Consider the following 25,541-nt stretch of genomic DNA (forward strand, 5'->3'; position numbering starts at 1 on the left):
ATATCCTTAAGTTCCAGAAGCTCCTCAAGACACTCATTTTCTCTTCTTCCTTCCCTCTCTCCCTCCCCTGCTAATATCCCCTCTGCCACATTTTGACTGGCTGCCTGGCTCCGCCTAAGTCATACAGGGTACCAGGCCCCCCTCGCCCATTCTACCCCAGCTCTTCATTCTTCCTTAACCACCCCCAAACCTGCACTTGCCCTACCGGGCTCCCTCCAACTGTACTAGCCTGGCAGGGCTTACACCCCTACTGCGCCCGATCCAGCCCTGTCCTCTCGCACTTAGCATGTGGACCCTCAATCCCTGCACTCCCTGCTTTCCCCTGGCACTTGGCTACCTGCCCCCCCCTTAGCACTCGCCTAGCCCAGTAGCCCTCTTCACTCGTTCCGTCTCCCCCCAGCACTTGCGTGCTCTCCTCTCTTCCCTTCTCATCTTTACATTAACACATTCCACTTTGACCATCAATCCCCCACCCCCACGGCACTGCACTTCTTGTTACTACACTTGCATGATCTAAATGACACAAGGCCTAGATGACCAAAAACACAAAATGCTGGCGTGGGACAGTTTATTTGGTCAAAGTGGGCCACTTTTTTTAGCAATGTGGGACAGTTTGATGAGCTAGTTCACTATGTGGCTAATAGTTTTGACCAGTGTTGCTAAATAAATTATCTTTAAAATGCACAATGTGAATCACATTTTATAAAACAAAATCCCACTTGGGTACTATTCAAACAGTCTGTCACAAAAGGAATGAATTGCCATTTGCAACTGTGGGACACTTTTTCATTGCTGCTCGAGAAAATGTTATGCACCAATACGACCCTGTTGAAGACGTTGTGAAGAATGTGCATCTCAAAAATGTTTTGTTGTGTCCAATAAGGTTTAAAAACTAACTGGAAGTCTTGGATACTGCGGGGATATTTTAAGAATGCATGATCACCCTTCCCAGTTTCTATATCTTTATTATTTGTAATCTGTGGGATTTTAAACATTTTTATTCATGTCGTGTTTTTAAAAATACGTTTTTATATTGTATATGTTAAATTATACACTTTTACATGTAAATAAATCTACCTAATGCAGAGTGAGTGGCCCGGTTACTACTTTGTGAATGGTTTGCCGATCCATGTTGCTTGCACATCCCTGGCCCCTTCTATGGGAGCCCTTGCCTGGAAGATGAACTGCAGCCTGATGTATTTGGCAATGTCATCACTGTTTCCATGGGGGGAACCTTCCCATATTTGCCCAGGGTGAGGCAGACGCTCTCTGATGCGAACCCTGGTTGCGTCTACATAAGGGAGGAGCACATGGGGGAGGCGTCCCTCAGGGGATAGCACGGCATCGTCAGATGAAAACACATATCCTCCATTTCCCTTATGGGGATATCCCCTCCATGTCTCATGCCTTTATGACTTTCTGTGATTATTCTCACCAACCATCCACAAAACCTATTAAAGACATTTTTCAGTATGACATGTCAAGAGCTGCCTATCATTCCCACGTATATGGGAGTACTGGGATGAGGAAGATGACTGGAGCGATACAGATCACTGATGCCGAGAAGATGGAGATGCCTCTAGTGGGTGTAGGTGTCTAACAAGGACCGGGACATTTCAAAGGATTGAACCTGGAGAATGGAGAGCGAGAGTCACAACTCCTGACTCGGGAGACCTGACGGTCACACAGAAGGAAGCTGCTCGAGGAGATGCAGTTCGTGGGAATTCTGCTGGGCGAGAAGCCGCATGTAAGCGTTGGGAGCGAGGGAAGAGGCAAAGCCCCTCCAACGCCACAGGATCCATAGAGCAGGAGAAATTTCAGCCGTCCGCCACAACCAGAAAGAGGAAGCAGCGAAGATCGCAAGGAGCTCTGGAGCAGCCAAACAAAGCCAGTGAGCCCGTTGCAGGGAGCTGGGAAACCAGGGATCACGTAGGAATGCAAAACACTAAGCAAGTGGAAGCAAGCCGACAGCAGGGATTTGAGAAGCTGGAGCAAAGTTGAAGAACTGATGAATGTGAGAATGGGTCGGGAACCGGGAAAAAGAGAAACCAATTCAAGTGAAGTAATGAGAAAACGGTTACGAATCTGGAACCCACATCCAAATATGAAAGAGTTATATTACATGAAAAAGCCCTGGCAGAAGAATTTACCAGGCAAAGTCAAGTTTGCAAGTGTAAGAAGTGAAGAACATGAGAAAGGCCTGGCAAGAGAGTAAACCAGTCAAAGCCAAGTATATGAGGTGTGCAAGTGAGACAAGTGAAGCACATGCGAAAACCGGGGCCATAGAGTATAGCAGGCAAAGTCAAGTTTGCAAGTGTAATAAGTGAAGCACATGAGAAAGCTCTGGCAGGAGAGTATACCAGGCAAGGTCAAGCATAGAAAGAGAATCCTAAGGGAGACCCATGCCCTTAGAGCTTTGAAGTATATTGAATGTAAAGGAAGGCTGGCGGAGAGTATACCAAGTGTTCTGCAAGTCTGGGACCTGCCCTCTAGTTGTAACACTATGAAAAGGGAATTATGAGGAAGACACATGTCGTTGAGATTCTGAACTGTTTTAGACTGTTTGTGTTGTAGAAAGAAAACTGGGGAAGGGAGTCATCCTATGGAACTGTGAACATTATCCATTTGGAACCTTTTTATTGGCGATAACCGTTTCCCTTGAACTTGAACAGTTGTGCACTTTCAAGGGCAGAGCCAATACCCTTAGCACCTTACAGTTACTTTTAGAGTGTGAGGGCTAGGATAAGATTTCGGACATGGGACATTTTACTTTGCACATCTTGATTCACAACAGACCCTTAGTTTTGGTTAAGGAGGGAAATATCTCCTAGAGTAGGGTTAGAGAGGCATTTTACAACCCTTTTATTATTTCAATAAAAGTTTGCAGCATTCAATATGACTCCTCTGAGTCCACATCTCATTCCTGTTTCCTCACATATGGTGTTATAAGTGGGATCGGGCCAAGATGATAAAAAGTGGGGGAACCTTAAACGTGGAAAAGAACAAACAGAACTTATCCTTTCCACCATTTTGTCATATACTCAGAAAACAGAGACCAACCAACACCACAACCACTTAGGCTACAGGATAGGGGTCACCTTGCATCTATTGACCTCACAGGCCATTCTCCCCATAAGGAAGATTGTGGAGGGGAACATTTACCACCTTTTCAGTCCCTGAGATTATATGGTACAGGGGAGAGACAAGACAATAGTCTCTTTAGTCTTACAGATAAACTTCTCCACCCGGCTTGCCATTTATGTTACGTCTCATAGAGAAAGAGAGTTAAAGATACTACCCTCCTGTGGAAAAGAACAGAGATTTGCTCTCTTAAATTTGTCTTCAAACCGAATTAAAATCAGAAGGGGTGAGCTGCTGGGAAGTCTAGAGTATGAAACCTTAGGGGAACCTCCCTTCCATGAGACCGTTAGGGAAAGAAAAAGGGGTTACCCTCAGAATCCATCTAACAAGAATGAAACTTCTGAACTTTTTCTCTATTCCTTAGAAGGTGAGGCAGATTATAAGCAAACCAAGTGTGAGTCCTTACAGGAAAGAACCAAACCTCCCAATGCCTTACTATCTCTGAAATGTTTCTCCCTCGAGAAAGGGATCCTAGAACCAACGAGAATACCACTCTACACTCGCTGGAAAGTAGAACACCCGAGCAACCTCCAAAATGCCTGGGTCCTAAAGGGGGTCCCTATTAGGGAAGATACCACTCTTCCCAATTTTCCACCCTTTTGGTAGATTTCTTGTCCCTCAGTGACAGAAAACTGCAAAGTTTCCTAGTCTCAAAATATTCTGTTCTACATTTTGGACAACAATCCCATTACATCTGGGAAAGAATGCGAAGAGTTATGCACTCCCCCTGACAAACAAGAGCCCCTCAAAGTAGGAGAAGAGAATAAAGAGATACCATACCCCAGACCATCCTCTGGTATAAGAGATGAGCTGGATCCCTCATGGGAAGAATGTGGATTCCCTCCAGGATATTGCCCTATTGACCAAGAAGAGCAAAATCCATCCACGTCAGGGACACCAATCAATGGTTCACAGGAATCAGAGACACCCAATAAACCTAAAGGTAGTGGACCAGGTTTTGATGTTATGATAATAGGGGATGAAAATGGAGGTATACCATCTATTATACCCCCATCTCCTACTTTTGATCAGAGGTTATGTTTTTCTTGTGGAGAGTATGGTCATCCAGCGAGACATTGCCCCTGAATAGGATTGATTTACACACCATAACATCCTTAAAATAACCCAGTCAGGGGACGCTGTGTAGAAGTCTGCTAAGATGGCAGCTTCTACCTAAGCTCGGTACAGAGCAGGCGAACATCATGGCTGTAGTCAAATCAGACATCCTGCTGGGCCATTGCCACAAGCTCAACTTGCTGCAGAGGTTAACCTGATCTCATTGACCAGATGTCAGGTCCCGGGCTGCCTCGGATGGTGTTACAAGCTCTGACACTGGTGCAGCCATCAGGTGACGACTTGTGAGGCCTGGAAGGGGGCGGTGCTCCCGGAGTCGGCAGAGCGCAGTCGGACTGCTGTGAGGGTGCAGGGGGTGCCCGTTGTTAGGAAAGATTTCCCTTAGGTGCAATGTTCCCTCCATTTATGGACCCCACAAACTATTTGCTTATGTTTGGCTTGCCTAACCTGACTTTTTCCAGTGGAGCACAGCCTTCAGCTGCACTCCTCTGGGATTTTGCTCATTTGTTATGGGGAAACTGACAAGTCCTTCAGGCTCTCAGTACTGGGAACCTATGTTGTCCTTAGTTTTTGACTATGTTGCCATTTCTTGGTAAATTTTTATCTATGTGCCAAGTACCCTCTAGTACCGCACATAGGGGTCCTTTTGTTTTATGACATTACCCACCCTTTAAGGATTTTCCGGTGATTTTACAAGTGTGTCTAGGACAAACATGTGACAGCGGTTTACTTTTAAAGTATTTTAAATTCTTATTAATGAACCAAAACTCATTTACCTCGTTTGGCTCAAGACTGTGGCCAGTGCCAAAAGTGGTTGTTCCACAAAGTCTTTTGTTCTGTCCTTTGGCCATTTTGTCCCTTTGGCTTCCCTTCCCCCAGGTCGAGAGACCCGGGTATTCCTTATTTGGGCATGCAGCCTCCCGAGAAAACCGCATCTTTCTTGGGCTCCTGCATGTCACGTTTGCTAGTGCCCAGGAAGATGGTTGGGACTGTCTGGTCTTAATCCAAACTACTGGTGCCAGAATGTCTGGTATGCCTGAATGACTGGAACCACTGTGGGCCATGATTAGCCCATGCCTGGCGTGAATGCAAAAGAGCAGATCTTCCATTTGCTATCCCAGATTTGAGCGTGAAACGAATCTTGGATAAGCGAAGGGGCTCTACATCCATTCAGGTTGATCAACTGAAGTTCACACCAAACTATAGAAGGAGCCAAGGATCCTGAAATGAAAGAGCAGACCTGTGGAACCGCCAGAGACATGCTGGAAGGTTTGGCACCCTGACCCTGCTGTAGTCAGGTCGGACCGCTGCTTTTGTATCAATACAAAAGGCCTGCAAGGGCACTTCAACCCTTTGGAGTAGTGGGACCAACTACTCTCGGCACCTCCTGCTTTCCCCCGTTGTCCTAGCTCCTCTGGGTGTGATTTATGAGAAGGCGCCACGCGGCAAGTATTTTCAGTCCCTGTGTCATCCCACTGTGGTGACGGTCATTGTAGGAGCCTTGCACACCTGCCCCCCTGTGCCTTGAGACGTGCAGTACTGAAACTATCTTCCTTTATTCTTCAAGAGCTGAGAAAAGAATACTGTCACACCACAGACGATCATCCCAGCCCGCAGCCGCTGAGAGCCAGAGTGACGTGTAACTGCAGGAGTTAAACCTACAAGCGACCTGGACCAGACTGGCAAAGTTTGGCCCGGACTCTGTCGAGGGTCGGTCAGTACTTGCATCACTTACCGGTGGCCCTTGGCACAGCCATTTGTCTTTATGCACGAGCCTCCCTGAAAAGATACTCACTTTAGCTGGGCTAGCCTGTGCTACCTAGCTATTCCCGTAATCCAAAAGTTGCTCTACCTGCAAGGTTAGACCCGTATCAAATAATAGGGCATTATTCTTCATCACCTCAAGCCACTACCTGAACTGCTACAGCTCCCCGAAGAGAACCCGCTTTCGCTCTTATGCACGACTGCGCTTTGTTAATGTACTGCTATACTTTTGAGCACAAGGCTCCCCACTTCGTAGGGCTGGACTGCATAAGTTAGGATTAGACTCTGAAGAACTGCCTAATGTGATATTTGTGTTAACTTACCTCTTCTGTTACGGGTTGTGGTTTTGTTCTCCCCTTTATCAGCATTAGGCAAAATGAATTTGTACATATGATACATAGAGTAAGGTGTGTGTGGTAACTGTTTCTTATTACTGTGGTTTATTCGTGTTTTGTTATATGGCCTATAATGAATATATTTTTGATGTACACTTGTCTAAGAGTATTCTGTGGAGTTTTACTGTGAGAAATGAGAAAAACAGAAGGACAGGGATCACCGGTAAGAGCTTGCCAAGTTACAAGCTGCTAATGGCACCTATAGAGGATCTGGTAATGGGTCTGGCTCCTCCTCTCATCTAAGGTTTCCAAACGATTTGTTTAGTAAGTATGATGACAAGAATGACATCATGGATTGATTCACTGCATTTGATTATGCATGTGAAGTGCAAGAAATTGTGGATGCTGATAAGATTGCATGGTTGCTCAGTCGACTACCCCATTCTGGCTGCAGTGCCATTATGGCAATGTCAACGGCTGACAGAAAACACTTTTTTGCGAAATTGAAGCAAACTCTGGTCTTGAAGTTTGGGAAGATTCCTGCCCATTACCTGAAAAGATCCAGAGATTACAAAAAGAAAGAAGGTAATACTTGGGTCTCATATGTAACTGATTCCTTGAACAACTTGACTGGCTGGGTGGAAGGTTATATGGTCACCACCTTTGAGGGTATGATTTGTTTAATCATGCTTGAACATATTTTTGCTTCTTGTTCCCCATAGCTTAATCAGCACTTGGCTGATTCTAAGGAGATAGATCCAAAGATGTTAGCTATTCCAGCAGATTTATGGGTGTCACACAGAGTGTCCCATAAGGACAAGCCTGCTCTTGGTAAGCAGAAGGAGGGGAAAAAGCACAACGATAAGGAGGGTGGGTGTATTGATAAATCTTCCTCCCATAAGGGCCACAATAAGCACAGTAATGGTAAGTCACATGAGAATGTTCAGAATAGTGGGAGTCATCCTCCCAAGCATAGCTGTGGTTACAGTAAGCCTCCCTATGTCCCAAAACCCAGTGGATCTTGTGTGGCCTGTGGAGCAAGTGACCACGTGAAGGGGGACCCCAGATGTAAGGTCAAAACCTTGGGGGGTCCACTCTGTCAGTCTGGCCTTCCTCGCTTATGAGGAGGAAGACATTGTCACAGGAGCATCCATCTCTTTAGATTCCTTCCCCAGTGGGATAGAGTCTGGAGTAGTCTTGGTATCCCTGGGTTCCTGGGAGCCTAGAGTCTCACAGGCCTATGCCAGCATTTCTGATAATACCAAGCACTACTTTAAAGACAGTATACTAATCAAAGGGGTTAAAACTCCTGCCCTTAGGGATAGTGGGGCCAGCAGAACTGTGGTGGATTCCACTTTGGTAAACCAATAAGGGCTGTAGAGTCTCAGGTAGCAGACTCAGTTGGATACATTGTGGAAACCTGTTCGGAAAACTCTTGGATTGAAAGTCCTCTTTTTTGTTTACAGACTTTAAAAGCCAGCCCCAGCCGCAGAGCGGGCCGCAGAGTCGGGCTGTAGAGTCTCAGGTAGCAGACTCAGTTGGATACGTTCTGTAAACCTGTTCAGAAAACTCTTGGATTGCAAGTCCTTTTTTTTGTTTACAGACTTTAAAAGCCTGCCCCGGCCGCGGAGCGGGCCACGGTTCGGGCAGTAAAGTCTCAGATAGCAGACTCAGTTGGATACATTGTGGAAACCTGTTCGGAAAACTCTTGGTTTGCAAATCCTCTTTTTTTGTTTACAGACTTTAAAAGCCAGACCCAGCCGCGGAGCGGGCCGCAGAGTCGGGTTGTAGAGTCTCAGGTAGCAGACTCAGTTGGATACGTTGTGGAAACCTGTTGGGAAAACTCTTGGATTGCAAGTCCTCTTTTTTTGTTTACAGACTTTAAAAGCCAGCCCCGGCAGTGGAGCAAGTTGCGGAGTCAGGCTGTAGAGTCTCAGGTAGACGACTCAGTTGGATACGTTGTGGAAACCTGTTCGGAAAACTCTTGGATTGCAAGTCTTCTTTTTGTGTTTACAGACTTTAAAAGACAGCCTCGGCCGCGGAGCGGCCTGCAGTGTCGGCCTGTAGAATCTCAGGTAGCAGACTCAGTTGGATACGTTGTGGAAACCTGTTCAGAAAACTCTTGGATTGCAAGTCCTCTTTTTTTGTTTACAGACTTTAAAAGCCAGCCCCGGCTGCAGAGCGGGCCACACAGTCGAGCTGTAGAATCTCAGGTAGCAGACTCAGTTGGATGTGTTGTGGAAACCTGTTCGGAAAACTCTTGGATTGCAAGTCCTCTTTTTTTGTTTACAGACTTTAAAAGCCAGCCAGTCGGGCTGTAGAGTCTCAGGTAGCAGACTTAGTTGGATACGTTGTGGAAACCTGTTCGGAAAACTCTTGGATTGCAAGTCCTCTTTTTTTGTTTACAGACTTTAAAAGCCAGCCTTGGCCGCGGAGCAGGCCGCGGTGTCGGCCTGTAGAGTCTCAGGTAGCAGACTCAGTTGGATACGTTGTGGAAACCTGTTCGGAAAACTCTTGGATTGCAAGTCCTCTTTTTTTGTTTACAGACTTTAAAAGCCAGCCCCGGCTGCGGAGCGGGCCACAGAGTCGAGCCGTAGAGTCTCAGGTAGCAGACTCAGTTGGATACGTTGTGGAAACCTGTTCGGAAAACTCTTGGATTGCAAGTCCTCTTTTTTTGTTTGCAGACTTTAAAAGCCAGCACCGGCCGCGGAGCGGGCCGCAGGGTCGGGCTGTAGAATCTCAGGTAGCAGACTCAGTTGGATACGTTGTGAAAACCTGTTTGGAAAACTCTTGGATTGCAAGTCCTCTTTTTTGTTTACATACTTTAAAAGCCAGCCTCGGAACGGGCCGCGGAGTCGGGCTGTAGAATCTACGGTCTCTGGCTTGAAAGCTCTAAGGGTCTCAGTGGAGCCCTCAACGGGAAGCCGCCTAACAGCATTACCATAAAACGGGTAATAAACCTATACGATCATTGGTAATTGTACAAACTTACTGCATTTTACAGGTGCTTTGAAAACGTATAATTCTACGAGAACGAGACCAGCGGGCGGTACCCTTGTAAAGTATGAACTTACTGCATCTTACATTTGCTTTGATAATGTATAGTTCTACGAGCACGAGACCAGCGGCGGTATTTTTGTAACATGCGGTCAGAATTTTGCACATTTCTTGCCCGTTTCAGTAGCAGGAGAACTAACTAATCCTAGTGCAGACAGACGCACTATAGCGCACGCGGTATAAGCACGAGACTGCGGGGCACTGCTCTTTGATCGTGCTCATAGATCTGATGCAAAATAAGACGATCTGTTTAGTGGAGCCGGGTCCACGCAATGCCTGAAATAACATAATCGAGGAGAAAACTGGGGTACACTGAGCCTGGTACGTGACCGGACAACGCACTAGTTCCAGACATAGAAAGAACTTTTATTTTCACTTCGTGGCTCGTAGCGCCTGTATATTCCTGCAGTTCCTGCGGCGTACGACCCATCTAACTGTCTGATCTAAACAACCCCCCCACCACCTATCCTCTCCCTAGACCGCCCATATCCCCAATAAAACAACTGTGATGTCAAATACCATAGGGCTACAGACACGGCAGAGGGCGAAAACAGTGAATGAAGAACCCATGGATACGAAAGTTCCAAAGACTGGGCGCCAACCAATAATACATCAAGCCCTAACTAAAAAAACAAAACCAAGAGTGATATCACTGACGATGAATGAAGACAAACAGGATGACATGTTTCAACCTATGGTAACAGCAGAGCAGCAATTAGCCAAAAATTATGTAGAATCAAGAGAACAAACATCATACGATCACATCTCACTCAGTGACAAGAGTAACGAGAAAGAGGATAATTACAGGGGGATGCCGGACACTCCCAGAACATCAGAACTCAAAAATGCAACCATGCTACAAATGAAGCTAGACACACATGCTGCAAGCGAAAAGATCAACTACTCCCAGGGCTCCAGTTAAGCAGAGCACCAGGCCTTTTTACGCATGAAAATCTTGTAAATTCGGCAGATTTATTATTTTCCTGGGTACATTTACACACAGGTTTAGAGCAGAGGGCGGTGCAAAGGTCCGGTTACTTGACAGAAACCAGAAGGCTTCTTGTGATTTTTATCTACATGGATGTAATTGCAAGCAACCTCTGAAACAGAATGTATTTCTCTGAAGCCATTCAAAAAAATAACCTGCACACTGATAAAAGGAATGGTTTCTTTCCATTCAGCTTCAGAAGCACTGTGCATGTTTTCCTAGAATTTTAGGATTGTATAATTATTAAAATGGAAAACTAAGTTGCAATTGAGATTTTTTTTTTTTAACAAGTTATGCTTTTTTTCCAGTGAAAGCAAACCAGTATTGCACAATTGTATTTTTCAGAGTTCCGTTGCTGTGTGCATAATCATGCAGAGGCGGATCATTTTTACACTTCTAATTTAATTTATACTCTAATTATAAAAAACAGTGTTTAAAATGATGACTATGCACAGTCTAGTTTACATCCATTCAACCTTGCAGTCAATGGGGTACATTACTATAAATGGTCAGTGGCAGCAGTCTTTGCTCAAGGGTCAGTAATTGTCATTACACTGATCACAGGTGTTCTAGCTTCTTAAATCGTCAAGACTACAAATTAAACATCCAAAACCTGACTCTCAAGAAAGTGCAAGTGCTGTTCCAAAACAAACAAATGAAAGTTACATTGGTAATTGAAATAGAAACTCAGCAAAACCTGTCCCTGTGATAATCCCTATAGGTATTTAACTTTATGTAGTGCTTCATAAATGGTTTGTCATACATCTAGGTACTGTGATCATTATACCTCAGTCGATACTCAGTTAACCAACCTCTGAAGGATGTTAGCCAATAAGGTAGCTCAGCCGGTTGAGCATTCGTTGCTTCAATCTCTGCGTGATCTGTCGGTTGCGGGTTCGAACCCCGGCAAGTCCAACTCAGCCTTTCATCCTTTCGAGGTCGATAAAGGAGTACTGACTTTGATTTGGTGGTAATTGTGATAAATATGTTCTATGTACAGCGCTTTGCCAAAAGAGCTATACAAATAACCATTTGACCACTAGATTAGATATAGAATTTAGCATGGATTCCTTGCCTCTCTGCACTGTTGTATCATAACATTGACATACCTTTAGGTAGTAATAGCTCCAGGAAATTAGGACTTTCATTAAACATCGAAAGACAATTCTGCTATAGAATCTCAAAACACACAATACAAAATCATGTAAACTTTACTATATAATTGGCTAGGTTTTTGTGATTTCAACATTTAAATATATACAGGAGAAATCAAATGGCCAGAAATAATGAAAGGTGTATTCTGTCACAATGCAGAAAGCTGCCGCATAGTAATGATTTCCATATAATTTTTCACATGTCGGCTGGATGTCGCATACATTTTACTCTCTTGCGAAGGAGAAAAGTAATGTTTACTCTCTTAAAATCACATATACTTTCAAAGTTTAAAAATAGAGAGTAAAATACTCCGACCTCAAAATCTTATCTGGCGCACTGATACTCCCTTCCATCCTATCCTCGAGAAAGGAAAATAGTGCCCCCCGCATCCTGGTTGACAGCTGAGGATGAGAGAATGGAGGATGAAGCTGGAGCAAAAATGGAAGAGCAGAGAAAGCAGAGCATGAGAGCAATTACAGAAATAATGGATACACCAGTTGGACATCTACACTGATTGCCGAATGAGCTTATAGACAAGGAAAGCATGAGGGGTCTGGGTTCGCTGAATAGATTAGAAGGGGATCATAAAATGAAGAACACAAGCCCTCCAACCTCAGAGGAACACATGAAGAACAATAACACAGCCATGAGTACTGCAATGAATGGACAAAATATATCGGATATAGATGAACAAAGAGCAGATAAGAATGCTCCAGAGATCCAGGAGGCCACCCAAGTGGAGCTACATCACGATCAAACAGGAAAACTGACATCTAACCCTCAGAACTGCCGAAATGAAAATCCTATAGACAAGTTGGAATTGACAAAACAAAGAAAAGAAAAGGCTAAGAAAGCGAGAGCACTCTGGATACAACATCAGGATAAGACACGTTTAAAAGACATAGAGAAACACAAGGAGGACAAACAGTATCCTACCAGAGGTGCCCGTCTATCCTTAGACATAATAGAACTGAATTCAATCATGAGCCCACATGAACAATCCAAGGTACCAAGGTTCAAAGAAAATATAGACGAAAAAGCGACTCATTGTTATACATCAACACCAGCATATAAGCAGCTAGATCAGAACTTCTCTTTCACAATCAAAGATTTGATACGTGATACGGAAAGGAAATCGGAGGAAATACAAAGACCGCAACAAGAAGAAAGACAAATAAAACATGAACACACACAACAAGTGTTTTCAAACATATCAGAATATAATCCACTGACTGAATCAAGGGGGGACCATTCATGCACGAGTCTACCAACAACAATGCAAGAACTGCAAAATCTCCTGATTACCACGACAACACAATCTTTGATACCTTATTTAAAATTGTATGAGACAAATGTGGATGCTATAAAATATCAGGCGACGATATTAGCCCTCATCCACACTAAGCAGATCCACATTGAAAACTTTATAGCAGAGATACAGCAGCGACTTGAACAAGAGGCTGAAACAAGGCGCAACTGGCAAGCAAGACTAGCAGATATTGCCGCCTCAGACCGGGCAGAGAGATTACAGGCTACCACAGTCACTAATGAAAGAGATGTCAAAAATCACAAATAAATTGACTGAATCACAAACCTGCACCAAAAATACAACTCACTTGGACCAAAGTAAGCAACAAGACCAAACAAAAGAACAAGTACAACTGAATAAAGATGCAATGAATAACATAGCAGGGCCACATCCTCAGCCAGATGTAATACGGGAAAAGTCCCAGAATGAGACTGAATCAAAGACCTTTCAAATCTTTACAAAGCAGACCACCATAAAGCCTTTGGCGAAGACAAAAAACTGCGGGAAAAAGACAATGAAACTGAATGTGGGATCACGCCCCTTTCTAAGGAACCTTACCTTACTGCAAAATATTCACAACCAAGGAAAGATCCAATCTACAATTCAAGGTTCCGTACAACTACAGCAGCTAGATCAAACACAACAAAAAAGAAAAAGCCCAAAAAAATCAAGTGGTACTCAAGATTTGCAAAAAAGAGGAAGACGATAGAGTACAATTAAGCAGAATTAATGGAGCTCTCAACATATGAAGTAGAGACAGACTCAGAAACTGCGGCACAAGGACAAGAAGAGATCGACAGGGAAATGATCATCCTGGATCAATACCCAGAAAACCACCTACCAGACGAGCATAATACAATTTTGATATGCAAAGAGATCTCAGATGATGATCTGGAGATCTCAAGGAGTCAAATAAGGACGAGTGACGACGTAACAACTCAAAGTAACAGAGGATATTAAAAGTCACTGAAACAACCAGCAAGAGTAACAACACAAAGAGGAGGACTCTCGAAGAGAAACATTTTGCATATCCTCACCTATGAACACCAATCTTCAAAGACCCGACAAAGGTGCAAGAAAAGTATTTGCGACAATCAAATCAAGTAAATGCTCCGGTGAAACTAAACAGAACTAATACACTACGTTTATTAGGAGCCTTCAAAGAAATAGCATATATAAGAACTCAAGATATTCACCTTGTCAAATTTGTAGACGATGAAGCTCTCAATGTAGTAGAGATTGAACTAAAGACCAAGAGTGTAATGCAAGAGATCCTAAAAATTGCAAACCAATTTGAATATATAGGTTTCAGTTGCACAAAGGGAACAGAAGACGGTTTTTCTACACAGACAAGATCAAAGCTAGACAAAAACAGAAAACTGAGGATCTTTTACTGTGAATCGACAGAAAGAAGTATGTGTACAGAATATACAGACACCAACGACTCATATACAATGTCAGAAGAACGACACAAAAATAATCTGAGCAAAACATTAAGAGTGGGCGGAGACAATTACCATGAGAGGAATACTAACACAAAGTCCAATATGCAACATCGATAACAATTAACAGGGGCTACTCACGCCGAGATAAAACTAGTCTCGTGGAACACCAGAGGCTTTGGGCATCTTCTTGAACAGCCACATCGGCAGCTATTAGATAGTCACATAATATGTCTACAGGAGACGTGGATGTCACAGACACCAGTGTGTAAAGGGTATACAACCTTTATTAATCCTGCACAAACACAACAAAAAGGAAGACCCTCCTTAGGGCAACTGATATTGATAAAGACAGATTCCCCATGGATGACAATCGAGTCGCGAAAAACAGGAACCCTTGGATCCAATAGATATTGTTGCAAAAAGAAGAAGGTCTCTCTGCACAGACGAGACATTCAAGCGACATTTCTAACCTAGTCGTATTTAACTTATACTGGAACCCAGCAGTGATCAATGAGATGACCTTCATTGATAAAGTGATGACAGAGCTGGATCGTATAATTGCTAAAACCGAAGTAGTGATTTGTGGCGATCTGAACATTCACTTAATGGACCAACATGGCAAACCAAAAGAAAAAAAATCATTAATGGGGAAGGAAAAATTGTGGATCAAAGAAATGGAGATGAGAAACATGATCAATGCAGTGAACTATCATTACCAACACGAAAATAAAATGGTTCGAACATGGACCCAGGGTACATCTGAAGCTGTATTGGACTATATTTTTATATCCCCGGATATACAGAAAAGAAAAGATGACTATCTTTCAAACTCAACTCCACACAGTGATCACCACATGTTAATCCTGACTTGGATGACCGAAGGCACGCTTAGAACAAACAACCCTTACCCAAAATGGAGCTTAACACGCAACAAATGCACCTAAGAATTAAAACATGCCAGCTGGACGCCGTGGTAGGAGACTTTCTATTCTCTGAGAAAACATCTATAGAAAAACGAAATTATGGCTGGTTATTAGCCCCGTACCAGCAAGGAAAGAACATAAGGTTGATTACAAATAAGCTGCATAAACATCAGTATGATTCGCAAATCAGAGAAAAAAAAAGAGAGCTGAGGATTTATCTACCAGCAGGTTTTCCCATTGCAAGAATATGTTTCGAGCTGGCAATCCAATCCATAGACTCAATTGTGGTATGGAAAAAACTGTGCTTATATCGGAAGAAAATCTCAAACGAAAAAATTCCTGCAATCGAAATATTGAGATCTAGCACAGATCCGATAGGTGCAAAAATCTTATGCGAATGGAACAAAGAGATGATGAAACATCTCAAAGGAGAAAAAATATCAACAGACACGTTGATACACATTCCGCAAAATGCAAAGAAAAAATGGATGTGGAAAGATTGGATCAAGACCATTGCAGTGAAGTCGACTTATAAAGAAAACCTGAACTGCGACATCGAAAAAAGAGCAATCACACAACTACCAGGGTATCTGAAGATCTTTCCAGATACAAGAATAAGATCACTCTATATGAAGTTGCGATTTAACTTACCGCCTACCAGATCGAGACTGGCGATAATCAAACAGCAAGATCATGAAAAACAACAATGTAGGTTTTGTAAACAGAGAGGAAACATTGAATCCCTCCATCATGTCATCATGATGTGCCCAAACTATAGGAAGAAACAGCCCTATGCAGATCATACTTTAGCATCAGCAAAGAAACTCTTAGCCAAGAAGAGCGATGGGCACAAATACTTCTGGGGCAGGATAATAAACTGATATTCATTATCAGAACATTTTAGGAAAAGATTATGAAACCAGCAACAGACTGATCTGACAAGTCCGGAACTCATAAACTGATAAAGCCATCTGTTATGGACATAAGGACTAAAGATAATTGACATACTGCGGCGTCTCACTCCCGGATGGCACCGCCTGCAGTCTAAAGCCCCAGTGGGGCCCCCATCTTTCCTTCTACGCTCCCCCGGGAGGGGAGCTTCTAGAGCTTCCCGTCCGCTGGCGGCTCTGCGGCCCGGCTCCCTGGAGGCAGAAACGAAGGACATGCCAGGTGAGCGCCTACCCCCCACACGTCTCCATTAAAGGAGGAAGGCTTCATTCCCCCTTGGCCCGGATCCTGCTCTGCCTCCCACCCTTCCTGAAGTGGGGCCTCTCCAGCTATCTGCCTATTCTTGAGTAGATCACTGCACACTGCTGGCAGAATTCATTGATGCGCCTCCACCTATGGCCACCCCGGCGCTAACTTTAGTGCCCTCCTCCAGCTTCCTGGGGTGCCCCTGCCCACCATACCCCTCGCCAGCTGAGGAGAGTGGCCCCTGCTATTCTAGATCCTGGTTGCCCTGAGCAGGCTGCATATCGCTGCACTCTTACCCCCTATGACGGCACAATACCACTCTGCGACCACTAGCTAAAGGCATTCCCACGTTTCCTGCCTGCATTATTTCCTGGGGCGCTCCTGCCCACTCCACCCCCTGCTATTACCACCCCTGAAGGCCGCAGCCACTTGGGGGTAAGTGCAACCACCTCAAGCTGGACCAACTCCCCATAATACTCAGGAGCTGCAATCCCAGATACAGCGAGTGCTGCATCCCACTGCCCCCTGCAACTCAGCCAGTAGAGGATCCCCTAGGTCTCGGGGCTAACAAAATGTCGAGACTCACTAAACCATCCAAAGCCTCGGACATTTCTACCATGCTCCTGGCAGCAGACAAGGCAAGGAAACCGGACCTCCCCTCCTAAACTCACCCCGCAGAAGCCCCCGGAAGAACAAGGTAATCTCGTCACCAAAGATGACATTGTGGCCTTCATGCGGGATATCAAAGCTGAGTTCCGGTCCTGCATGACCGAACTCACCACACGGCTAGAACAAACGGACCAACGACTCACAGAAGCCGAACAGAGGATAGGAGAGGTCGAAGACTTGACCCAGAGCCATGACGCAACGATAATAGAAATGCGACGCGAGATCCAAGTGCTCCAGTCTAGTAGCGAGATCCTCGAATTTAAGCAAGAGGACTTAGAAAATAGGGCTCGGCGAAATAATCTGCGCATCCGAAGGGTCCCATCAGCTATTCAAGACAAAGAGCTACCGGAATATATAAGCAATTTCTTCCAGGCTCTCCTCCCGCTTATGGACAAAACCCAACTCGTCCTGGACCGGACTCACAGATTGCGCCCGAGACGAGGAGTAGATTCGGACGGCCCCCCGGATGTGATCACTAGGGTCCACTTCTATGCCACCAAGGAGGCCATCTCGGCGATAGGCCGCACCAAAGATGAACTCTCATTCATGGGTACCCCCCTGCAGATATTCCAAGATCTCTCCCTGATCACCATAAAGAAAAGGAGAGCTCTCAAGCCCTTGACCCTGTTCCTCCAAAGCCAGCAGATCCGCTACCGATGGCTCTTCCCCGCCACTTTGTGATTCTCGTACCAGGAAACCCTGCGCAAAATCAGCCATCTAGAAGACGCAAAATCTATCCTACACCCGATCTTTCCACAAACTTCACTCACCTCCAGTCCACACCTCCCGCCAGAGGAACCAGATCAATCACTCCAAAAACAGCAGCAATAACCCTGGTCTAAAGCACAGAGACGCCGGAAGATGAAATGATCTAGATATCTTCTTCTATTGTGCTAATATCGACCCCGGAACCGAAGCAAAGCATAGCAATGCCGCGGGCCCCGAACGGCCCATACCCCACTCCGAGGAGTATGTCACCAACTCACCCTTGGAGCCGAACCAAGCTCGATGGTTCGACCCCCGCCCCGTTGGCGAGGAAAACTGTCTTGGCCACGCTGGCCATGGTGGTGGCCGCACAGAAAACCCCGGCCCCCCACACACTCCTGAGTTCACCCTCCCGTTTAAGTTCACCCTCCCGTTGGAGGGATCAGAAAACTCGACCACTGGAGCGCTGCATTGATATCATGCTCTTAGATGATGCCTGAATCCCACGCCCCCCCCCCCCAGGACCCACCCCAGATATCGAGGAGAGTTCAAGAAGCCCCTCAACCACATCATAAAGTGAAGTTCCTGACCCTCAACCTCAGAGGCTTAAATGGGCCGCAAAAGAGGAAATCCATACTCCGACGCCTACAGGATGAAGAGGCCTCAGTGGTATTCCTCCAGGAAACCCACCTGATCCCAGAAGACTTCGGTAGGCTCCGTGACAGACAGTTCCCGCTACAATTTTTGGCATCAAACGGCTCCAAGAAAGGTGGAGCAGCTTTACTTATCGCTAAGACACTGCGGCCACAATCTTAGACACTTTACTTTGCCCAGGCGGCCGCTTCGTAGCTATTAAATGCCGGATCTACGGACACCTGTACTCCCTCATCTCGATTTACGCCCCGAATGATAAACAAGAAAAGTTCTACTTGGCCTTGGAGGAGGCCCTCCGGCCATTCGTCGAGGGACAGACGATAATAGGGTGAGACTTCAATGGAGTCCCGGACCCAATCAAGGATAAATCCCATCCCCCGGCCCGTAAAGACTATAGCGTGGCGACAGCCCTACTCAAATTATTCCAAACCCTAGATGTGATTGATACCTGGAGAGTCGTACATTCTGAAACCCGCGACTACTCATTCTACTGTGGCGTACACAGAACCTACTCTCGCATCGACCTGCTGTTGGCTTCCCCCCAAGCGATGGCCTTTACCGATGATGTAATCATGGGTCCCAGAATCTTATCAGATCATGCTCCGGTCATCCTAACACTAAGGGCCCATGATCCAGATCCGCTCCCAGAAAGCAAATGTACGATCCGATCTTGAATGATATGTAATTGAGGGACGTGGTAGTGAAAACTATCAAAGACTACTTCAATGAAAATAAGAGCGAAGACACCTCACCAGCCACTACATGGGACGCAATGAAAGCAGTAGTGAGAGGGGTCCTTATCTCACAAGGAGCGGCCTACCACAAAAAGAAGCGACAGTCCCGCCAGATCCTACAGGACGAGGTAGAGAAAGCGGAAGCTATATGTAAAGCAAAAAACTGGACGCCCAAAACCCATCGGGCCCTGCGGATAGCCCGGATGAAGCTGGAAGCACATTATGCAGAAGACACAGCCCAGATACTAGCTAGAACGAAGCAGAGCTACTACGCTAAAGGGAATAAGGCGAACAAATTCCTAGTGGAAAAGCTGTCAAAAACCAGAAAGAGAAACGCCATCTTGAGCCTCCGAGATCCCCAAGGCAGAGTCCAATTCGCGGAAGAAGACAAGCAGCGAATCGCAGTAACTCACCTTACATACACAATGACAGCCTCCCCGAGATCGCCCGAGGAATAGCTCTCCTACCTACAAGACGCAGCGTTGCCTCAGATAGCCCCTACAGTACGAGATGAGCTAGAGACCCCGATCACATGCGAGGAGATCGATAACATCATCAAGAGCCTCAAACCGAGGGCCCCAGGTCCGGATGGATTCTCGACTCGCTTCTACAAAGTCTTCCGCTCCCAGCTGGCGTTCCCCCTGGCATCGCTCTTTAACTCTTTTGCCACCTCAGGGTCAATTACCCCATCAATGCAAGAATCGATCACTGTCCTTGCCCTGAAGCAAGGAAAAGACCCCGGAGATATAACAGCGTACAGACCCATCTCCCTACTAAACCTGGACGCTAATATTTACTCCAAGGTCTTGGCTAACCGTTTAACGAAGGTCCTCCCGGATATCGAAGGTCCTCCCGGATATCATCGACCCGGACCAGACGGGATTCATACTGAACAGATCCCCTACAGACAACGCCCGCATGATCCTAAACCTGGTCGAAGTCACGCAAAGAGACAAGCTAAAACTAGCAGTGATAGCCTTAGATGCGACTAAGGCCTTTGACAAGGTGGACTGGTCATTCCTCTGACTCACCCTAGAGTCCTTTCACTTCGGATCCACATTCCAGAAACTCTTCTTGGCGAACTACCAATCTCCGAAGACCTTGCTCCGAGTTAACGGCACCCTATCTACTCCGATCCCTTTATCATGCGGCACCAGACAAGGATGTCCCTTGTCACCCCTTCTCTTTGCTCTGGTCATGGAGCCACTGGCCCGGTGGATCCGATTGAATCCCAGAATCAAAGGCCTCCAAGTAGGCCCAACTCAGCATAAAATAGCACTATACGCAGATGATGTGTTGTTAACCATATCGGATACCGCCCAATTGCTGAGGTCCTCCCTGGCAGAAATTCATCGTTTGGCAAAGTTTCAGGATTCGCGATAAACTTTGCGAAATCATCAGCTCTGGGGGTGAGACTTGAACAAGAGGATAAGGCCTCCTTCCGAACCCTCTGCTCCATCCAACTGAGCAAAAACTCTATCCTCTACCTGGGAGTACACATCACAGCTCGACCGGAAGATACCTACCAAGAAAACTTCCAGCCGCTACTTAAGTCCCTGGAGGAAGATCTCAATCGCTGGCTCCCACAGGAGATCGCACTAATAGGCTGTATAGCGGCATGTAAAATGAACCTTCTCCCGCGGCTGCTTTAGGCATGCTCGGCCGTTCCAACTCTGATCCCCCGGCCCCCCACTGAAAGCTGGACGATAAGATCAAACAGGCCAAGATGGGTTGAGATTGAACAATCCCGCTTACCCCTCCCCCTCCGCTTCCTCCTGCATCTCCCCCCTGCCCTACGGGGAACATGGCCGTCCAGAGATAGATAGTAGGGGTGCTTTGTTGGACTAATTTTAAATTACATTTTACCTAGCTTGTTAAATGTGTTGATGTGTTAATTTTACTTGTGTTTTAAAAAATTGATTTTGAATCCTAAATTTGAATTTAACGATATGCAGCCGTTTTAAGAACAGAATCCTTCTAGACTCGAACCCTAAGTAGATCACTTTGCTTTGAAACACTGACCGTGTGTTTGTAATCGAGTTCCTCGGTAAACACGTGTGAGCGTGATACAGAAACTACATTTCCCAGCAGCATTGTAGTTTCTGTAATCACTTAATCCGCCCCCATGCGCGAACGCGCCGGCGCGAACGGATCAAGCGGGTCTGTGCGGCTATAAGAGCCAGACTTTGTGTTTCCATCAGCAGAGATAGATAGTAGGGGTGCTTTGTTGGACTAATTTTAAATTACATTTTACCTAGCTTGTTAAATGTGTTGATGTGTTCATTTTACTTGTGTTTTAAAAAATTGATTTCGAATCCTAAATTTGAATTTAACGATATGCAGCCGTTTTAAGAACAGAATCCTTCTCGAATCGAACCCTAAGTAGATCACTTTGCTTTGAAACACTGACCGTGTGTTTGTAATTGAGTTCCTCGGTACACACGTGCGAGCGTGATACAGAAACTACATTTCCCAGCAGCATTGTAGTTTCTGTAATCACTTAATCCGTCCCCAGGCACGAACGCGCCGGCGTGAACAGAACAAGCGGGTCTGTGCGGCTATAAGAGCCAGACTTTGTGTTTCCATCAGCAGAGATAGATAGTAGGGGTGCTTTGTTGGACTAATTTTAAATTACATTTTACATAGCTTGTTAAATGTGTTGATGTGTTAATTTTACTTGTGTTTTAAAAAATTGATTTCGAATCCTAAATTTGAATTAAAGATATGCAGCCGTTTTAAGAACAGAATCCTTCTAAAATCGAACCCTAAGTAGATCACTTTGCTTTGAAACACTGACCATGTGTTTGTAATCGAGTTCCTCGGTACACACGTGCGAGCGTGATACAGAAACTACATTTCCCAGCAGCATTGTAGTTTCTGTAATCACTTAATCCGTCCCCAGGAGCGAACGCGCCGGTGCGAACGGGACAAGCCGGTCTGTGCGGCTATAAGAGCCAGACTTTGTGTTTCCATCAGCAGAGATAGATAGTAGGTGTGCTTTGTTGGACTAATTTTAAATTACATTTTACCTAGCTTGTTAACCGTGTTGATGTGTTAATTTTACTTGTGTTTTAAAAAATTGATTTCGAATCCTAAATTTGAATTTAACGATATGCAGTCGTTTTAAGAACAGAATCCTTCTAGAATCGAACCCTAAGTAGATCACTTTGCTTTGAAACACTGACCGTGTGTTTGTAATCGAGTTCCTCGGTACACACGTGCGAGCGTGATACAGAAACTACATTTCCCAGCAGCATTGTAGTTTCTGAAATCACTTAATCCGTCCCCAGGCGCGAACGCGCCGGCGCGAACGGAACAAGCGGGTCTGTGTGGGTCCGTGTGTGGACGTGCTTCCTTCCGTGAAGTTATGCATCACAGCAGTCCCCCTCAAGATCTGGGTAAGGGAAAGAGACATTTGGATATATTAGAGATAGCTAAACATGGAACAGGCCAACCTCGCAAAGGCCATGTTCCTAAAGAAGTTATCCATATAAACGCTATCCCCCATATAGATACTGACATGAAGTTAAGTAAAGAGCATCACTGTAGCAGTAGAAGGGAAATCACAGGGGGGGAGGAGACACTACCAACTGATCTCTCATTGGTACTCCTAAATACGCGTTCCTTAGTTAAACACACACTCGACGTCCATGATTTCATCATGGAACATAAGATAGATATTATGTGTCTCACTGAGACATGGCTCACGGAAGCCCACGGTCCTACCATTGAGCAAGCAACACCACCAGGCTATGCCTTCTTTGGTAAACACCGCAAGGGGAAAATGGGCGGTGGAGTTGCTATTATATGTAAAAAAAGATCTTGGTTTTTATGAAGTCAAAATCGTATGTGCAGGTAGTGATATTTTACATGTCAAACTTATTTCCAATTTTAACTATTCTACTAATTTGGTATTTCTATATCGTCCCCCTGGTGAATCAGATAGCTTTAACAATGATTTATCTAATATAGTCGCTCCTATGCTAACAATTAACTCAGCTTTAGTGATTCTGGGAGATTTTAATCTCTGGAAAAATAATAAACTTGATAAAAAAACTATTGATCTTGAAAAGAAGCTAAAGACACACAATATTATGTTTCACAATACTAAACCTACACATAACAAAGGTCACACTCTCGATTGGCTTGGAAGTATCAATCTCCCTATCGAGAATGTGTCCACTACTCCTTGTATCTGGTCAGACCACTTGTTTGTTTCTTGTTCACTGAAACTACTAGGTAAAAAGGGAAGGCTACATGAACCTGCGCGCTTAGCCAACACTCGAAACTATAAGGACATAACTGCCCCAGTATTGACTACTCATATAGTGAAATTGATGATGACAACTGAGGACCAGAGACTCTTATTAATAGCTATAATAATGAAATCACTAATATGCTGGATCAGCATGCCCCACTTAAAACAAAATCAGTTACAGATCTTCTTAACCGACATAAATGGGTTACTCCGAACTAAGAAAAGGCAAGCGGAAAGAAAGTGGTGTAAAGATAAATCTGATAAGAACTTACTAGCGTGGAAACTACAAGAGAGAACATACAAATATAAGATCACCGAAGTAAAAAGAACCTTTCATAATGATCAGATCAGTGTGGCTGGGGACCAGACAAAAGAGCTTTTTCGTCTCTTTAGAACATGGGAGAAACCCATCGCAGCTATCCCCTCTATCAAACCAACCCGTGATGACTGCAATAAAGTGCAGAAGGCCTTTTCTGACAAACTGCGGAAAGCACAACATAAAATAACTGAGGAATTATTAACTTCTCCTAAAGTGACCACTACTCACAACCAGAGTACTACAAGTGGAGTTGGTACGCACTCTAGTTCGGGTCTGCCTAACTTAACACTTGAAACCCATCCTCAGCAAGACCAAGGCTTAGGTTTTAAGTTTAAAGATCTGAATTTAGTAGAGATGCAGAACATACTCAGAACTATGCATCCTACTAACTGTCCCGGACAATTACTCCCATCCAAAATCATATTGGCACATAAAACACTATTTGCTCCTTTCCTGTGTAGATATGTAAACTCCTCTTTTAGAGAGGGTGTTATCCCCCAATCTATTAAGAATGTAGCAGTGACACCTCTTCTAAAGAAAGCAGGATTGGATCCTTTAGATGCCTCTAATCTCAGGCCTATTACAAATGCCCTGTTTTTTCTTAAGCTCATCAATAAAGTAGCCACGGTGCAGCTTCAAGCGTACGTCTACACCACTGGTATTTTACATGAAAACAGTCTGGGTTTAGGAGCTTTCATGGTACAGAGAGTGCCCTTCTTGACCTTCAGACGCACATGCTCTCCAAATTGGAGCATGGCAAGTCGGGGCTGCTGATGTTATTAGATCTATCAGCAGCCTTCGACCTGCTAGACCATAAAATCCTGCTGGAGCGTATGGCCACAGTTGGAGGACTCTCGCCAGAGGCAATCATATGGCTCAGATCTTTTTTGGAAGGCCGTCTCTCCCGAGTTTATTGGGGTGACAATGCCTCTGATGTGGAAACCATTACATGTGGGGTGCCTCAGGGGGCTTGTCTTTCCCCTTTGTTATTCAACATTTATATTTTACCATTGTGTAATGAATTGACACTGATAGATGTTTTCTTCTGCAACTATGCAGATGATTTTCAACTGGTCCTAGAAATCTCTGGGGACCACGAGAAGGATCAGTTATTGCTGGATATAATCTATCTGACCATCAAAAGATGGATGTCAACTAATTGGCTGTGCTTGAACGCAGCCAAGACAGAACTTATTGTGTTTGGTCCAAGACTCGCAAGAGCAGGCCTTGGCCAGAAGTATTCCAACTTTACTGTGGATGGCAGCCAAATAAAGGTTGTGCCTAAAGTCAAGACTCTCGGCACCTACATGGAGGAAAGCTTGGATTGTAATGCCCATGTAGCGGCCATCACAAAAAACACTAATTACCATTTGAAGGTGCTATGTCAAATTGCCCCCTTAATTTCAATAGAAAATAGAACCAAGTTAGTGAGGGCTGTGATCCTCCCTCGAGTTGATTATTGTAATGCCTTACTGGGAGGTGCTACCAGGTCAGACATTCAAGAATTACAAAAAATTCAGAATTCGGCCACACGTATCATCTTTCTGATGAAACGTACGGAACCCACTATTGAACCCACTACTGTAGCACGGATGAGACTGCATTGGTTACCAGTGGCAGCGCGCCTTCAATTTAAACTACTAACAACTTGCCACAAATGCATTTATGGGAATGCTCCTGTGTATTTGAAAGCACATGTAAGCATATATCATCCTCAGAGAAATCTGAGATCTGCTGAGAGCTGCTCCTTGAAACAATATCCGGTCAAACGCGCTAGGGGCCTTGGACGGACTTTCACTGCCTTTAACAGTACGCAA

The sequence above is a fragment of the Ambystoma mexicanum genome, chromosome 6p (assembly GCF_040938575.1).
Source record: "Ambystoma mexicanum isolate Mex_15411 chromosome 6p, UKY_AmexF1_1, whole genome shotgun sequence".
Classification (NCBI taxonomy): domain Eukaryota; kingdom Metazoa; phylum Chordata; class Amphibia; order Caudata; family Ambystomatidae; genus Ambystoma; species Ambystoma mexicanum.